General features: G+C 34.4%; 1 protein-coding gene across 8 annotated transcripts in view; it reads right to left on the minus strand.

Annotated features, from left to right (window-relative positions):
* Positions 1-3,079: 3,079 nt before the first annotated feature.
* Positions 3,080-15,250, minus strand: part of LOC125392485 (uncharacterized) — a 55,878-nt gene continuing 43,707 nt past the window's right edge. For 6 of the 8 annotated variants that reach the window (XR_015004858.2, XR_015004856.2, XR_015004859.2 and 3 more), the window contains 2 exons: positions 14,040-14,103; positions 3,080-3,535 (listed from right to left, as the gene is read on the minus strand). The gene's annotated coding sequence lies outside the window, so the exon portion shown is untranslated. Of the gene's footprint in view, positions 3,536-4,257; positions 4,722-5,214; positions 5,330-14,039; positions 14,104-15,250 lie in introns of all 8 variants that reach the window. The other 2 variants (XM_085698623.2, XM_085698628.2) reach the window with 2 other exon arrangements.

Genomic DNA, 15,250 nt, shown 5'->3' on the forward strand with positions numbered 1-15,250 from the left:
GTGCTTACTCAAGTCACTTATGTCCTTCCATGCAATAAATAATTCTCACTCGCACTCTAGCGCTTTAGTTCCTTTGGCTGTTCCTTAAGACATGAGCATTTCATATTTTTTCTTTCTTTCAATACATTGTTGGTTCACATCTATACTTTTTACATGTGATTAAACATTAGTCATACATGAAAGACTTCCAATCACAAATGATTTGGGAAAAATTGCTTATTAGCAATGTTTTAATTTGAATAAGTGAAGAATTTATGCTAGGTTTTCAAAATTATTTATAGAATTCAAGTTTAATCCTTCAATCTAACGAAACCAAGGCAATCTGATTTAAGGAAGTGTGCATTGAAAGATTTTAGTTTTTAGACAGAAAACAAGTATATGAAGGTCATGACTGAGCAGAGGATTTTTATTGGAGACGTGAGGGAGAGCATAGCCACAGGCATCCAGAAGAGTCCAGAGCAGGAAGAGAACTTGGTGGATTGAAACTTCCAGCAGAAAGGACCCAGCAGTGGAGCTGGGGTTGGGATAGCTGGAAAGGAGGACTAAGACAGGGAGCCAAGAGTTAATAAATAGCCTAGATGGCAGGATTACATGGGAATGAAATGCTGAGAGAAGCCAGGATATTGCCCAGCATGGACTCTTTTTGCATTTTCTGAAAGATCTACCTATCTGTTTATTATGTACACAGTGTTCTGCCTGCACTCCAGAAGAGGGCACCAGATCTCACTACAGATGGTTGTGAGCCACCATGTGGTTGCTGGGAATTGAATACAGGAACTCTAGAAGAGCAGCCAGTGCTCTCAAACTTTCTCCAGCCCCAGCAGGTACTTTCAAGGCTGGGCGAGCCTGGAGGCCAGCAAGCTCTTTGATATGCTAATAGGCATCACAGTCAGCCAGTTGTCCCGTTTCTTTTGGACCTCAGCTCTTCCTGCTACTGCCTTTCAATTGCTACAATTACAGATGTGTACCAGAAAACTTGGCTAAGTTACCAATTTATAAAACTACGAAGTACTTAAATTTTGGAGGCTTCTAAGAAAATCAGAATCGAACTAGGCAGTAGTGGCGCACATCTTTAATCCCAGCACTCAGGAGGTAGAGGTAGGTGGAGCTCTGTAAGCTGGAGGCCAGCCAGGTCTACAAGAGCTAGTTCCAGGAGACAGGCTCCAAAAGCTACAGAGAAACCCTGTCTATAGAAATAACCCAAAAGACAGAAGAAGAAAACCAGAATTACTAATTTAACTTATGATAGCCATTATAGATTGCAAAGCTTTACTTTTGGGTCTTTTCTTTAAAAACTCTAACCTGAAATTTAATTTTTAAATTTCATTTTTTTATTTTTTATTTTTTTTTTAAGATGGCTTGTGTGGTAAAAGCAACTGATGCCAAGCCTGATAACCTAAGTTTGACTTCAGGGGTTCAGATGGAAGTTTTCTCTGACCTTCACACTAAAGCTGTGGCATGTGAGCAACAGAGCACACACGGACCCTCATATACACCTATACAAAAGAACATTGTTTGAATGTGTGTGGTCAGAAGAAAACTTGCAGAAATTTGTTCTTCCCTCTTCTACCAGAGATCAAACCTTAGTTCTCAAGCTTGGTGGCCAAGTGTCTTTATCTGCCTACCCATCTTGCTGACCCTGACTTGAAACTTTGATTACAAGCTTGTTTTTGAGGAAATATTTCTCCCTTAATCAGATGTTTTTTTAAACAAATGAATAGCTTATTAATATAATTTTTATCAAGTTGAGTTTTATAAAATAATTTGAAAATGAATTGAAATCTTTTTGTTTATATTCTAAATGAGTCATTCAGAGAAAAACTTCATTGTAATAAATGAAACTTACTGACCCATTTTATTGTTTCATGTTTACAGCTTATAACCACAATTACTACCATTAACATTTCTAGAATTTGAGAGGTGGGGTGGTATTGGACTGTATGCATGCTATATAAACACTGGGCTTAGAGAATGTTTTTACAATACCAAATATAAATTTCATTTCACATTTTGATAAACTTAATGTGGTCACGGAAGTACAAAACTTAAGAACCTCCTTCCCCTCAAAGCACCTTTCATACCATGGGAAGCATAAGCAGGCATGGTAAAAGAAGAAGCCACATAGGAAACATGCTTTACCTTTCTATATTCTCAAACTCAAATTAAGAGTATTTAGAATTATTTCACCCATTTTACATTATGTTTACAATACTATTATATAGCTAATGACCTTTTAGAAATAAACTTTTTTTCTAGAAGTTGAGGCTAGAAAAACTAGGCTGTACCTTAGGAACCTAGGAAGCATATTTGAGGCCCTAGGCTTGATCTTTAGCAAAACCCAACCAACAGGAGGGTTGGAGAGATTGTTCAGCAGTTAAGAGCACATATTTTTGCAAAAAACCCAGATTTGATTTCCAGAACGCACATGGTGGCTCAATTGTCCATAACTCCAGGAATGTCACAAGGCACACAGGTGGTAGACAGACATGCATACAGGCAATATACACACAAAACATAAAAATAAAAAAGATAAAAAACCACCACCAACAAAAGGACTCCAAACATGTCTAGAAGAGCCTAAAGCTAAGAATATTAACATTAAGAATGTGTTTGAGTATGGTCTCACTCATAAATCTTATATGGTTTTACTAGTCAAATGTCACTTGCAGGAGGGCACCAAGAATACTTTCAAAAGTATTTTTGAAGATATACTTCCAAATAACAGTAACCATACCACTTATACCTTGCCTACTTCATTTTCTCCCACAGAACATAAAACTATCGATTGTTTTCTTCAAGTATTCATCCACTCTCCACCAGTACTGTAAACTCCACAAAAACAAGGGACTTTATCTGATTGGTTTTGTGATATTTTCAATATTTAAAAATGGAACAAAGTAATATTTTTTTAGTACAAAAATGGAAAAATTCTCAAGATGTCTCCTAGGCTGTACTTGAACTCACAGAGATCTGCTTGATCTGCCTTGAGAGTCAAGATTAAAGGTGTGTGCCACCATGCCTGGCTATTTTTGTACCTTACTGGCTTAATGAGACAGGACTGGGATTACATATGGGCACATCGGGCTTAAAATATATTTTTATTGCTGACAAATATTTAACATTTTCACATGACTAGAAATGAAAATATAAAACATTTATATAAAAATCTAATTAAAATTCAAATTTTCTAAATAAACAGTTTAAACATTCTATTTTATTTTAGCACAGTACTAGATTTCATTGATTCACATTAAAATGGTATTTTAAACTTTGCATATTAAAATTTTACATATAAGTATTCCTAAATATAAGAAAAATGAAAACTAGCATTTTCCAAAGACATTATTTAATAGAATCACCAAAGGCAAATGGAGGAGCAGGGAGAAACCTTACTAAAGGATGATCCATTGAACACAGTAATAAGTTAAGGCTGAAGAACATTTGGCAGAAAAAAATTGCTTCAATAGTTTTCTTTTTTGGTATTGGGATGTTTTAGTAGAGCCCTTTTGGAGGTCCTGAGTTCAACTCCCAAGCACTAAAACAAACAAAAAGAAAAAAAAGAAAAAAGTGAAGAAACAGAGAAAAGTGAAACGCCCAGGATATATTTTATGAATACACAAGGCAAGAACACAATCCCTTAAAGTTTCTGATGAAGGAACAATCTGTGTATTAAAGGCTTCAAGGTATTAGAAAGAAACTATCCCTTAAAACTCTTTGCTAGATGGAATGTATTAATAATGCTCTTTCATTTATTTTCCAAGGAATATATTTACTGGATCCAAATCTACTCCCCTCCAAATTAGGACCCTATTCTTTCCCCTTTTCAATAGTATTTAATAAGAATCAACCCCCTGCAAAAAGAGACAAAAACCCCAAAAAGCAGAAAAAAAAAAGCAAAATTAGAATGTTAACTTGTAAAACTGAGCATGTAAAAACTAAGAGCACAAAAGAACATCCATATGTAATAATTTGAAAGATGACTATATTATTATTAATGTAAACCGGTATAACTTTAATTTTACTATTAGCTATTTGTTTCAAAATTAGTCATAAAGATGGAAAATAACCCCGTATTTCCAAGTCAGTAAAAATGTATTTAAAATACACTTAAATGTGTATTTTAGTATATACTAGCCATTTCTTCTAATATGAAAAGAAGTTATGTACAATTAAAGTAATGCTTAGTGACTTTTCTGTTGCAATGAAGAGACACCATGACCAAGAGAAATTTATCTAAGTGTTTAATTTGGGGCTTACAATTTCAGAGGGGTCGAGTCTGTGACCATCAAGGCAGCAGACAGGCACAGCATGGGGACAGCAACTGATAACTCACATCCCCATCTGCAAACAGCAGGCAGAGAAGGAGCTAACTAGCAAGTGTTCCCAGTGACACACCTTCTCCTATCCTTCCAAACAGGTCCACCAAATGAGGACCAAGTATTCCAATACATGGTCCTATTTCTTACGCAATCCACAATTCCCTTTTCATGCCGCCCCTGCAGAGATCAAACAAGTAGCACATATTTTATCACCATGTTACAACCTAGTTTGAGTACACTATGATTTCTTTGGCTCTTGGTGGTTTGTTGCTTAGGGTGAGCTGGAGCTGAAGTTGACTTTCAACTTCTGATGGTCCTCGTGTCTCCACTTCCCGAATGCTGGTATTATAGGGATGTGTCACCTATTTTCTTTCTAGCCATAGTATTTAAAAATTTCTTTAGCTATTTTTAGAATGGAAAACAAGAATTAAAAAAAAATTAATGTGGAAAACATTGGACAAACTATAAATTCATTCAATAAATACTTCTAAGTAGGTTTTAATAGAACTATAGATTTATAATAATTTAGTAATTGTTTTTCATATATTGGTTAAAACAAAGAAAAAAGTTTAGTGATTAAAACAAAACTTTATCATGATTTCTACGGAGATCAGAGAATAATTCCGTAGAGTTGGTTCTCTCATTTCTCCTTTATGTTGATTTCTCAGTTCAAATACCAGCTGCCATGCTTGTGCAGCAAATGCTTACCTCAATAGCTGACAAAGACTTATAAAAGAACCTTCATTCTCATGTAAAAGTTAGTATTTTAACTCTGGCCACAATAGGTATGATCTCTTACTACTTTAATTATGGATAGCCCCAACAGAAAAAAGTGGTTGTTCTTAATTATGCACTTTATAATTAAATAAATTAGTTAAAATTAATTTAATTTTACCTTTAAATTATAATTGAGTAGTAGTTCCTTTGAATATTAATCTTGAAAAGTAACTGTGAAATACATTAGGATTTCCACAGCACACAATATTAGTCAGTTAGAATCCATTAAGAACCTTTAATATGAAAAGGTTAAGATGCTCTTTACAGGAAGTAATGACAGTTAAATAATGACCTAAACAGTCCAAATAAGGAATACAGATAATACAAAGAACATTTCCTTTGAACTGTAATTAAAATATTCTGACTATATTTACATTCATAAAATTAATAACTAAACCACAACTTGGTTTATATCTGAAGTTAAATATTAATAAGGTACAGAAGCCCTTCAGACTCTGACCTCTCTAAGAACTTAAGAAAATATTTTAGTAAAAATGAGAAAAACAGCAATTATTAGTTAGAAGACATATATCATATATCATCTGTCGCAAATTAAATTTCAGGTTGTTTCCTCAGTTACCCAATGAAAAAGTTGGTCATCTTTAAAGATTTTCCTACAATTGAAGTTTAGATATATTTTAATGTTTTCCCTCCATTTAAAACGAAAATATTCTGACACATTATACTAAAGATTATCTTCTAAATTCTGTTCAAAATCAGTAATACTTCAACTAAAATAAAACTTCAAGTCAAGAGGAAAATTATTAATAAAAATTAATATTTTCCTATCTTAAGTAATAATCTGAATTCACATTCATATCGAATATAAAAACACATTAAAATAAATTCTGCGGTGCTTCTAAATTCTCTCAAGTAACTTTTAATGGGAATGCTGGGGAGAGATCTCAGGACTTGTCTGTACTAGAGATATACTTTACCGCTTTAGTTAAGAGACTCTTGAGGGCATTCAACAATTAAAAGACATTATTAAATCAGTTACAGTTAGTGCTCCATCTGTAGATGCAACTGACCAGATTCAAAACACTGGAGTGGCCACCAAGTGTAGAGGCACATACTTCTAATTAAAGCACTTGAGAGGCAGTGGCAGATTGATTTCTGAGTTCCAGGCCAGCCTTGTCTACATAGTGAAAAACTGTCTCAAAACATCAAACCAACTAAACATTCTTTTTTTGGGGGGGGGATGGGGCAGAACTGCATTTGTATGGATTTTTCCTTGTCATTACAGGAATAAGCTAAATAATACAATGTATCTGTGTAACATAACACCACATTGCACATAAAAAGCAATTAGAGATGGGTTTAAGTATAAGAGGAATATGCACCGGTCACTAGCAGACATACCTTTTTCTTCTTTTTTTTTGGAGACAGGATTTCTCTATGGAGGTTATTATATCATTTTACATATGGTACTCATCTGAGTATCCCTGAAGCCCTAGAATCAATTTCTCCTAGACACAGAAACAATTATATGCTTTTTTTTTTTTTTGAGACATATTCTCATGTAGGTCTTAGACTTGCTTTGTGGCTGACAATGACCTTAAATCTGAGTCTCCTGCTTCCACTTCCTGGGCACTGGGATTACACATGTGTACCTGGTATGTAGTGGTGAGGCTGGAACCCATGGCTTTGTGCCTGCTAGTCAGAAGCACACTACCAACAATTACACAACATTTTAACAGACATAGTACATGTGGGAAGCTATTACATTATTGCAGAATTATACTGAACAAAATGACTAATATTGAAAATGCAATCAGAAAAACTTGAAAACATACCGGTAGTATCAATATACATTAAATTTCAGTTGTAGAGTATGGCCAACCTTACTTCAGCAGCACAGTTAATACTGGAGATAATTTCAGAATCTTAACGCCAATATTTACGTGCTGCTAAGGCACTGCTGACATTGCTATCATAGGAGCTATGAATAAAAAACACGTGTTTTCTTCAGAAGATCAGATCCTTGTATTTTGAGGCAGCACAATATGGCCTGCACCTTTTCAAAATCCACAAACCATTATGTGCTGCTACTTTACTCCAAGGTTTTTTTTTGTTTTTGAAAACACAATAGCACCTAAATACTAATTTACAAAAACATTTTTTTTAGGAAAAAACAATATATAAGAGTCATGTCTGAAAAACCTAACACTAGTAAATGCATAATTTTATAAGCTTTGAGTAGAAAAAATTTATGTCCATATCATAAATTTAATAAAAGCCTACTGTGTACTTAATATAGTAATTTATAGTAACCATAAAAATGAGGAAAGCAAGCCATTTTTCTGTACCAACTTAATAAGAATGATTTATTAGTAGCCAAACTTTTGAATATATTTAACAAATGAAGCAATTATAAAAGTTGGTTTTTACGTTACTAAAATGAACACACCTTTCAAAGCCCAAGTCATAGGATAAGGGTTAACATTTCAGAAAAAAACATGAAACATACAAGAACTCAGTTTCAAGAAATTTATACCAACAAAATACTTAGAAAAAGACTAAAAGTGACTTCAAAGTATTTTCATACTAAAAGCAATTATGTCTCTGTATGTGTACAGACACACACACACACACACACACATACACATACACACACACACACACACAATGTAGCCTCCCCAATTCATACATGAACACTCAAGATTTATCTCCATATTGGAATGGTTATTACTGTAAATTCAGTATCATTTAATATATATTACCCAAAATAACATGTGTTAGGATAACATGTCAATTTGGTTTCCTAAAAGGATATAAAACAGAAATCCTGCAGCTCAAGCCTAAGTGATCATTTGTTTGTTTCTCATTAAAATGGCTATTCCATCTTATATGTTTGTATGCTTCCTATTACAGGACAAATCTGTACAAACAAACCGTGAAATTTTCATCTCTATTCTAATCACTTATAGGAAACAGTCATATTCCATTAGTTATATATATTTTGTCTTCTATTAAAATGATATAGGTCATTTTGTGTATAAGCAACTATTGCTTCACCCATTTCTTCATTATTGCCTGAAGTTTTAACACAATTTTACATCCATTTAAGATAAATCAACACATATTTCAGTTTATCAGTGTCCTAGTTTGCGTTCCACTCTTGTGAAAAATACAATCATAAAACAACTTGGAAGGGAAAGGGTTTATTTCATCTTACAACCTAATATCCACCACAAAGGGCCAAAACTCAAATCAGGAACCAGGAGGCAGGAACTGAAGAAAAGACCATAGAGAAGTGCTGTATACTGATTTGCAATGCTTTCTTTTCTTATATCACCCGGGACCATCTGGCCAGGGATGATGCTGCCCACAGTGGGTAGCCCTCCCATATCAAGCATTAATCAAGAAAATGCTCACTGGATATGTCCACAGGACAATCTGATGAAGGCAATTCCTTTACTGAGATTCCCCCTTTCTAGATGTCTGTTTGTAAGTTGCCAAAGTAATCAGCACAATCAATCAGTTACATGGAATTTTAGGTTCTCCTCAAACCTATCTCATTAAATTTTAAACATACATGCTTATTTTTCACTTAAATATTTTAATGAACACCTACTCTGTTACCACTATTCCATTTGTTACACTGTAGCTGGTACAGCAGTACACAAAATAGTTTCTCTTTAGAAAGATTTAAAATGACCTAAATTATGAGACACAATATCATCAACTAATTGTTAAAAAAAACATATCGATTTAAGGTACTGTTACCCATACTTATAATCCCAACACCTGGGAGATAAAGGAGTAGGATCAAGATTTCAAGGCCATCATCCTTGGCTACATAGTAAGTCTGAGGGCATCCTGGGCTACATGGGACACTGTTACATACAAACAAATATCAACCTCTCTCTCATTGTTCTTTGTCCCTGTACAGAACATATACACATTGAATGATTATTCCAATGTCAAATGAATGATTTCAAAATTAAGAAAATCTTTTGTGTGTAAAATCCTATTTTTAAAGCCAAGACAGTCAAACTTGAAACAGAATGAGTATTTACATTCATGCTCATGTTTCATAAACATTAAATAAAAAAAAATCACAACGAGAAATGCCCTTTATTTCTAAAAACTAGTCAAGCATATTTAACAAAATGCAGCACTTTATAGATCTCAGTTTGGTAGAATTAAGTGCATTTATACCTAAACACCGTCCTCTGTGTAGCAAGAACTTTATTCACTGAGCCATTTCCTCAACCCCCACTTTTATTCTCATTTTGGAGCTTTATGAAATTTTTCTTTGTTAATGTGTTCCGACTAGTAACCCAGGTTGGCCTGAAACTTGCAATCAGTCCTGTCCCCCAACCTGGCACTACAGGCATGAGACACTATCTCTGGGGACAGTATTTCTCTATGCCTCAGTCTCCCACGTGTGTGCATTTAAACTACATTTATTTGTGTATGGGTGTGAATGTCACCACCATGCACGTGTACAGAGATTAAAGAATGTCTTGTGGGAGTTGGTTCTATTGCTTTTCTATTCATTCATTCATCTATTTGTGAGCCAGGAGCCAGGGTTTCTCTGTGCAGCCTTGGGTGTCCTGGAACTTGCTCTGTAGACCAGACTGACCTCGAGTTCAGAGATCTGCCTACCTCTGGATCCTCATGCTTCTGGGCTTAGAGACATATGCCACCACTGGTGAGCATCTTTCCCCGCCTGCCCCCCCCCCCCTTTAAACCAAGGTTTCCCCGTGTAGCTTTAGAGCCTGTCCTGGAACTTACTGTTAGACCAGGCTGGCCTCAAACTCACAGAGATCCACCTGCCTCTGCCTCCTGAGTGCTGGGAATAAAGGTGTGCGTCGCCACTGCCTGTCTACTTAAGGGAGTTTCAATTTTAGACTTTTTTTAAAAGTCTTTTGACTATTTAGAATAAATTTTTATGCACGGTAATAGTGTCTAACTTCTTTTTTTTGTGGGATTACTTAGTTTTCCTGACACTATTAAAAGGCCGTCTCTCCCCTTTCATGATGAGGGACTTACTCCATCTCTTGGCAAATAACAGCTTTTACTATTTCATTTCATACCAAATTTTCCATTCAAACTGGACTAGTTATGTAGCAACCTACTCCTAGTATATATGGCCCATGCCATTTCTCGATTCCTGTACCTTAGGTCACTTGAAATATCATATCATCTTTAAGTCCTCAAATCTTTGCTTTCAAGTGTGCCAGCTAAAAGAAAAAGTATGAAAATCATTACATTACAGGTAAAAGTTAGTAAAAAATATTTTGTTCTTTATCTTTATTCAATTGTTATAATTTCAAATTCAGTGGCTTATATTCTGGCCCAAGGACCATTTATTTTCTTTGCTGGTTTTTGAAATAGTTCAACATTTTACTTATGTTCTTAGAAGAAAAACTAAGTCATTCTGTAAGGTGAGATAAAAATAGGTAAATTAAATATTTTGTTTAAGAAGTAAACTATATGGAACTTTTTATAAATACCTAAATTAATATTCCTTTTATAACAAAATAGAATAGCAATTTAAACAGACAGAGCAATCCACAATTGTCCAACCTTTCCCAACTCTACTGTTTTCATTAATATTTGTTTAAAATATTTACTACTTTTTTTACTTTAAAAAAGACTTCTAATATTAATTCATCTTGTTTCCGTAGCATTTCACAAAATATTTAAGAGATTTTAGGAATGTTGTCTAAACTATAACATCATCTTGACTGAATTTTTTAAAAAACTTACTAATAAGCATCATAGTTTTTTAGAGCATAATGACAGAAAACAGACTGTGAGGGCAGAACCCTGGCATTCTATCCTTATCAGGGCTCAGTTACTCTAGTACACTGACCCTGTTCTGGTTCCTTTAGGGTAAAATGTGGCCAATGCCTACCTCATTTAAATTTACACCTTAAACTTATATGAGCACGTTAAATAGTGACTAGATGTTCATTAAATGCCTATTCAACCTAAGTTCTCAGTAGGGTTTGCATTTCTGACGAATTCAGTGTTTCAGTGAACTACTTCATTGCTAACCTGATACAGTTCCTACATGGGAAGTGGTTTTATCGGTTTTATTTTTACAAGCATAATCTGAGAGTTGTCAAACTGAGTAGGTTTCCTAAATTAGGAAGTAACTGGTTTCTGTCATTATTAAATTACAGGATTATCAATACTGACAGGACTGTGAATTTTTCTTCATATTTCTTTTTATAAGGTTAATATCTTTGCTGTTTTATATTTAAAAGATAAGTGTAATACTCTTTTGTTTGTCTGGTTTGTCTTGGTTGCCCTGGCTGGAACTCGCTCTGTAGATCAGGCTGGCCTCAAACTCAAAGAGATCTGCCTGCCTCCGCCTCCCGAATGCTGGGATTAAAGGTGAGCACCACCACTGCCTAGCATAATATTCTTAAATGTGGACAATGCACACCACAAGGTTTTAATCAATAACATGTATTTAAATTAATTTTTCTGTGAATTTATGTAAAATATGCCACAAGTATGTGGGTGCCTGCAGAAAGGAGAGTGCTGGTTCCCCTGGAGCTGGGAACAGTTTGCTTTGAGTGGTCTAATATGAGCTGCTATAGATTCTGGGAATCAAACATGGGCCCTCTGAAAAGCAGCAAGTGCTCTTAACCAAAGCTCAAATAATATATTTTAAATTTGTATACTATAAATAGATAATTTACTTTTATATAGCTAAAAATGCAATGTGGGAAATAAAAGCATATATAAAAAGAGAAAGCAAGGAGAAAAAGAAAACTATGACTTTTGAATTTCCTTTTTTTTAAAGATTTTATTTATTTATTATGTACACAATGTTCTGCCTGCATGTATTCCTGCATGCCATAAGAGGGCACCAGATCTCATTATAAATGGTTGTGTGCCACTATGTGGTTGCTGAGAATTGAACTCAGGACCTCTCAAAGAGTTGTCATCTTAAACCTCTGAGCCATTTAGACTTTTGAACTTTGTAAGTAACCAAAATTTCCTATTAGAACTTTAAACTGGAAAGTAAACTTAAAGAAATCTCTTTATGCAACTTGGAAAAATGAGTGCAACACACTACCACTATTTAATTGAGCACCTAGCATACTAACACCATTATGCCACTTCTAGGACGCCCATATTCTACAGATGAAGGGTTAGGGAGATAAAGTGCTTGTCTAGGTTCCCCTAAAGCCTTGGGTTCCATCTACAGCACTGTAAGAAAACAGAAAGAAAAAAAAAAGAAAAAGAAAAAAGCCACCCCCATCAACAACAACAAAAAAAACCTCCTTCTCTTACACATACTTCATAAAGGAACAGCTTAAAAGAAATTACTATGTTAAAAGAAACTATTAAATAAACACTAAAAGAGAAAGATACAAAACCACACAGTGCCATGCAAAGTGGGTCATAGCAGGAGTCTACACTAGGAGTATAGTATCAACTAGAAAACTGTCTTTTTTAGTAACTTAAGTTAAAGGAAGGCTGAAGCTAACTTCCAAGGTTTCAGTTAAGGAATCCATGCCTGGATTGTGTAGGAATCTTTAGGGATTTGCAAATATTTCCATTCTAATTTCCAAGAGATAAAAATATGAAAAAACAGTTTTTATATAAAAAGGTAGGATTTTGCTGCTAGTAAAACAAAGTTTTCAATATTTAACTTATGTCCTCTATGTTACCACCCCACTTTCCCCACCAAAATAATTCCATCCTCACTACTTGAGTTGAATGGTTGATCATCTTGATCGGAAGTCATCTAACATACACCAGTTTTAGATTACTAATGCAATGTGTGAAGCAATGGACAAGCAGAATCTGACACACTAACTTTCATTTAAACTGGGTCACCCAACTCTTAACACCATTAGGATTAGAAACGTGAGTCTAACTTTGAGAGATGCAAAATTAGCTCAACGAAGCTTTTGTTAATTTTAGATTTTTTTTTTTTTTTAAATACAGGGTTTCTCTGTAGCTTTGGGGCCTTTCCTGGAGCTTACTCTGTAGATCTGGCTGGCCTTGACCTAAAGAGATCCATCTGTCTCTGCCTATTCTGCCTAAAGTGCTGGGATTAAAGGTGTGTGCCAAACCACCTGGCAATTTTAGAGTTTTGAATACTTGCAAAGAAATAGTTATCTGTGAGCATTAAATATGGCTTATCAATATGCTAGTTTTTCTAGAGATATATTAATTTCAGCTAACCTGTTAGAATTATTCTGCTGTAATTTATAAACTTTCCAAAATTTAAATAAGTTAAGAAAAATTTTAATGTGTACAAATGTGTGTATATTTTTGTTCATAAGTGCAGACAGAAAAGCAATTGCTTTTGCTCTTTTCCCTATCTCCTGAAATTTTAAGAGCTAAATGTAAAAAGTTTCTCACAAAGAAGTTTATTTTCAAGTTATAAAACTTTAAGATCAATAAGCTTGAATAATGATAATAAAAAATACCATTACTGGGGCTAGACAGATGGCTCCTTGGTTAAGAGTACTTCTTGCTTTTGTGGATAGATACCAGGATTCCCAGTACTCAAATGGTGGCTCACAAACAACACCCTAGAACTGGAGTTCTAGGGGATCTAATGTCTTCTTCTGGCCTCCATGGGCACCAGGCACAGTACAGATATGTAAATGCAGTCAAACACACATATAAAATAAAAATATGTACACCTTTAAGAACGATCTTTACTTATCTGTAAACTTTAGAGAAATGATTTAATATTGTGATTCTCACACTTGGAGATAACAGGGCCTTTACTTTCCACACTAGTAAAATACTTTCTACACTAATCAAGTTGCCTAAGGCAATGAAATAATTCTTGCTCTAAACTATTAAAATCAAACATCAATAAATAGTGAGCTAAGGAGAAATTTAAGTTATTCTAGAATAGATAGAAAAATCAGAAATGAATGGAAACATGATAGCAAACAGTAAGTTTTTGTAGTAATAGTTGTGAGGAGGGAGCTAGAAACTAATACTTACAAAATAATTGTTGGGCTATTTAGAGGACTGTTTTAGTAGTATCTTCATTTTATCATTATTAAACCTAGGAAAAAAAGAGTGAAGACTTTAAAATTTGAGCTTATTACATAAGCAAAAGCATTTTCAACTGGTGCTGGCACTGTTTTCTGGTTCTTATACCTTACACAATAATCACAGATTACAACTTGTCGCAGTTTGTGATTTCAAACCAGTATATTGTCATTAAGTCTGTAAAATGTACTTTCCCACTAAAACTACCTTTTGAATTATTTAAAACTCAAGTGTGTCAAGTGTAGCTAACACTGCCGCTTTGGTGTCTCACTTGGAGTATGCTGAGTTTCTGAAGACATCATAAAATTCCAAGTATTTTATAATTTTACAATTCAAGATCACATCCCAAGATATTTCCCCTTCTCTCCCTTTACAACACACACCCACCCACACACACAAAGTCTACACGAACTCTAATACAATGTAGAAAACCACGAGTTTAAAATGTGTTGAAAAAAAAAATCAGTGGAAATAAAACATTTGTGCTATGACCACAACAAAAGAAAATATTGTTCAGAAATTGTCTGAAGCAAAAAGTGAAAGAAGTGATAAAGAAATTATTTTCACAGCTGTACTTTACCTTGCAGAGAAAGGACTCAAAACCCTTGAAATAAAAGCCCTGCCTTTAGAAAATACCAGTAACTTCGCTAGTCACAGTGTTTTACTTCTGTGAGACATTATAAACTGTGCTTTTATTTTTTAAGACAGTCTTGTTACTATGGCCCAGCCTGGTCTTGAACTTGAGATCCTCTTGCCTCATCTTCTCAGGTGCTGGGATTACTGGAATATGTCAACATAGCAACATACAAGTACTTATTACAAGATACAGCATAGAAAGAATACACAAAATCTTTATGCTTTTGCCAGAGCATTCCAAGTATATATTTATTGCAGATTACTTTCTCACAAAAGGGTCAGCATTTCTTTTTATTTCAAAATAATCTATTTCAAAATCCACCAATCCCCCACTCCAATAATACCAATGTGAATCTATACCCCAACATAAATCTCTACCCCAAAATCCAGCTCTATTGAAATCTAAACAATATCCCAATTATACATAAAGATCCTGATGTGCCAAGCTCAGATCTCATTCCATTCTAAAGATGCAACTACAGTCTTGAATTTTGTATTTATTTTCCATGCATTTTTTAAACTAT

This window comes from Myodes glareolus, chromosome 12 (assembly GCF_982192425.1).
Source record: "Myodes glareolus chromosome 12, mMyoGla1.1, whole genome shotgun sequence".
Taxonomy (NCBI): domain Eukaryota; kingdom Metazoa; phylum Chordata; class Mammalia; order Rodentia; family Cricetidae; genus Myodes; species Myodes glareolus.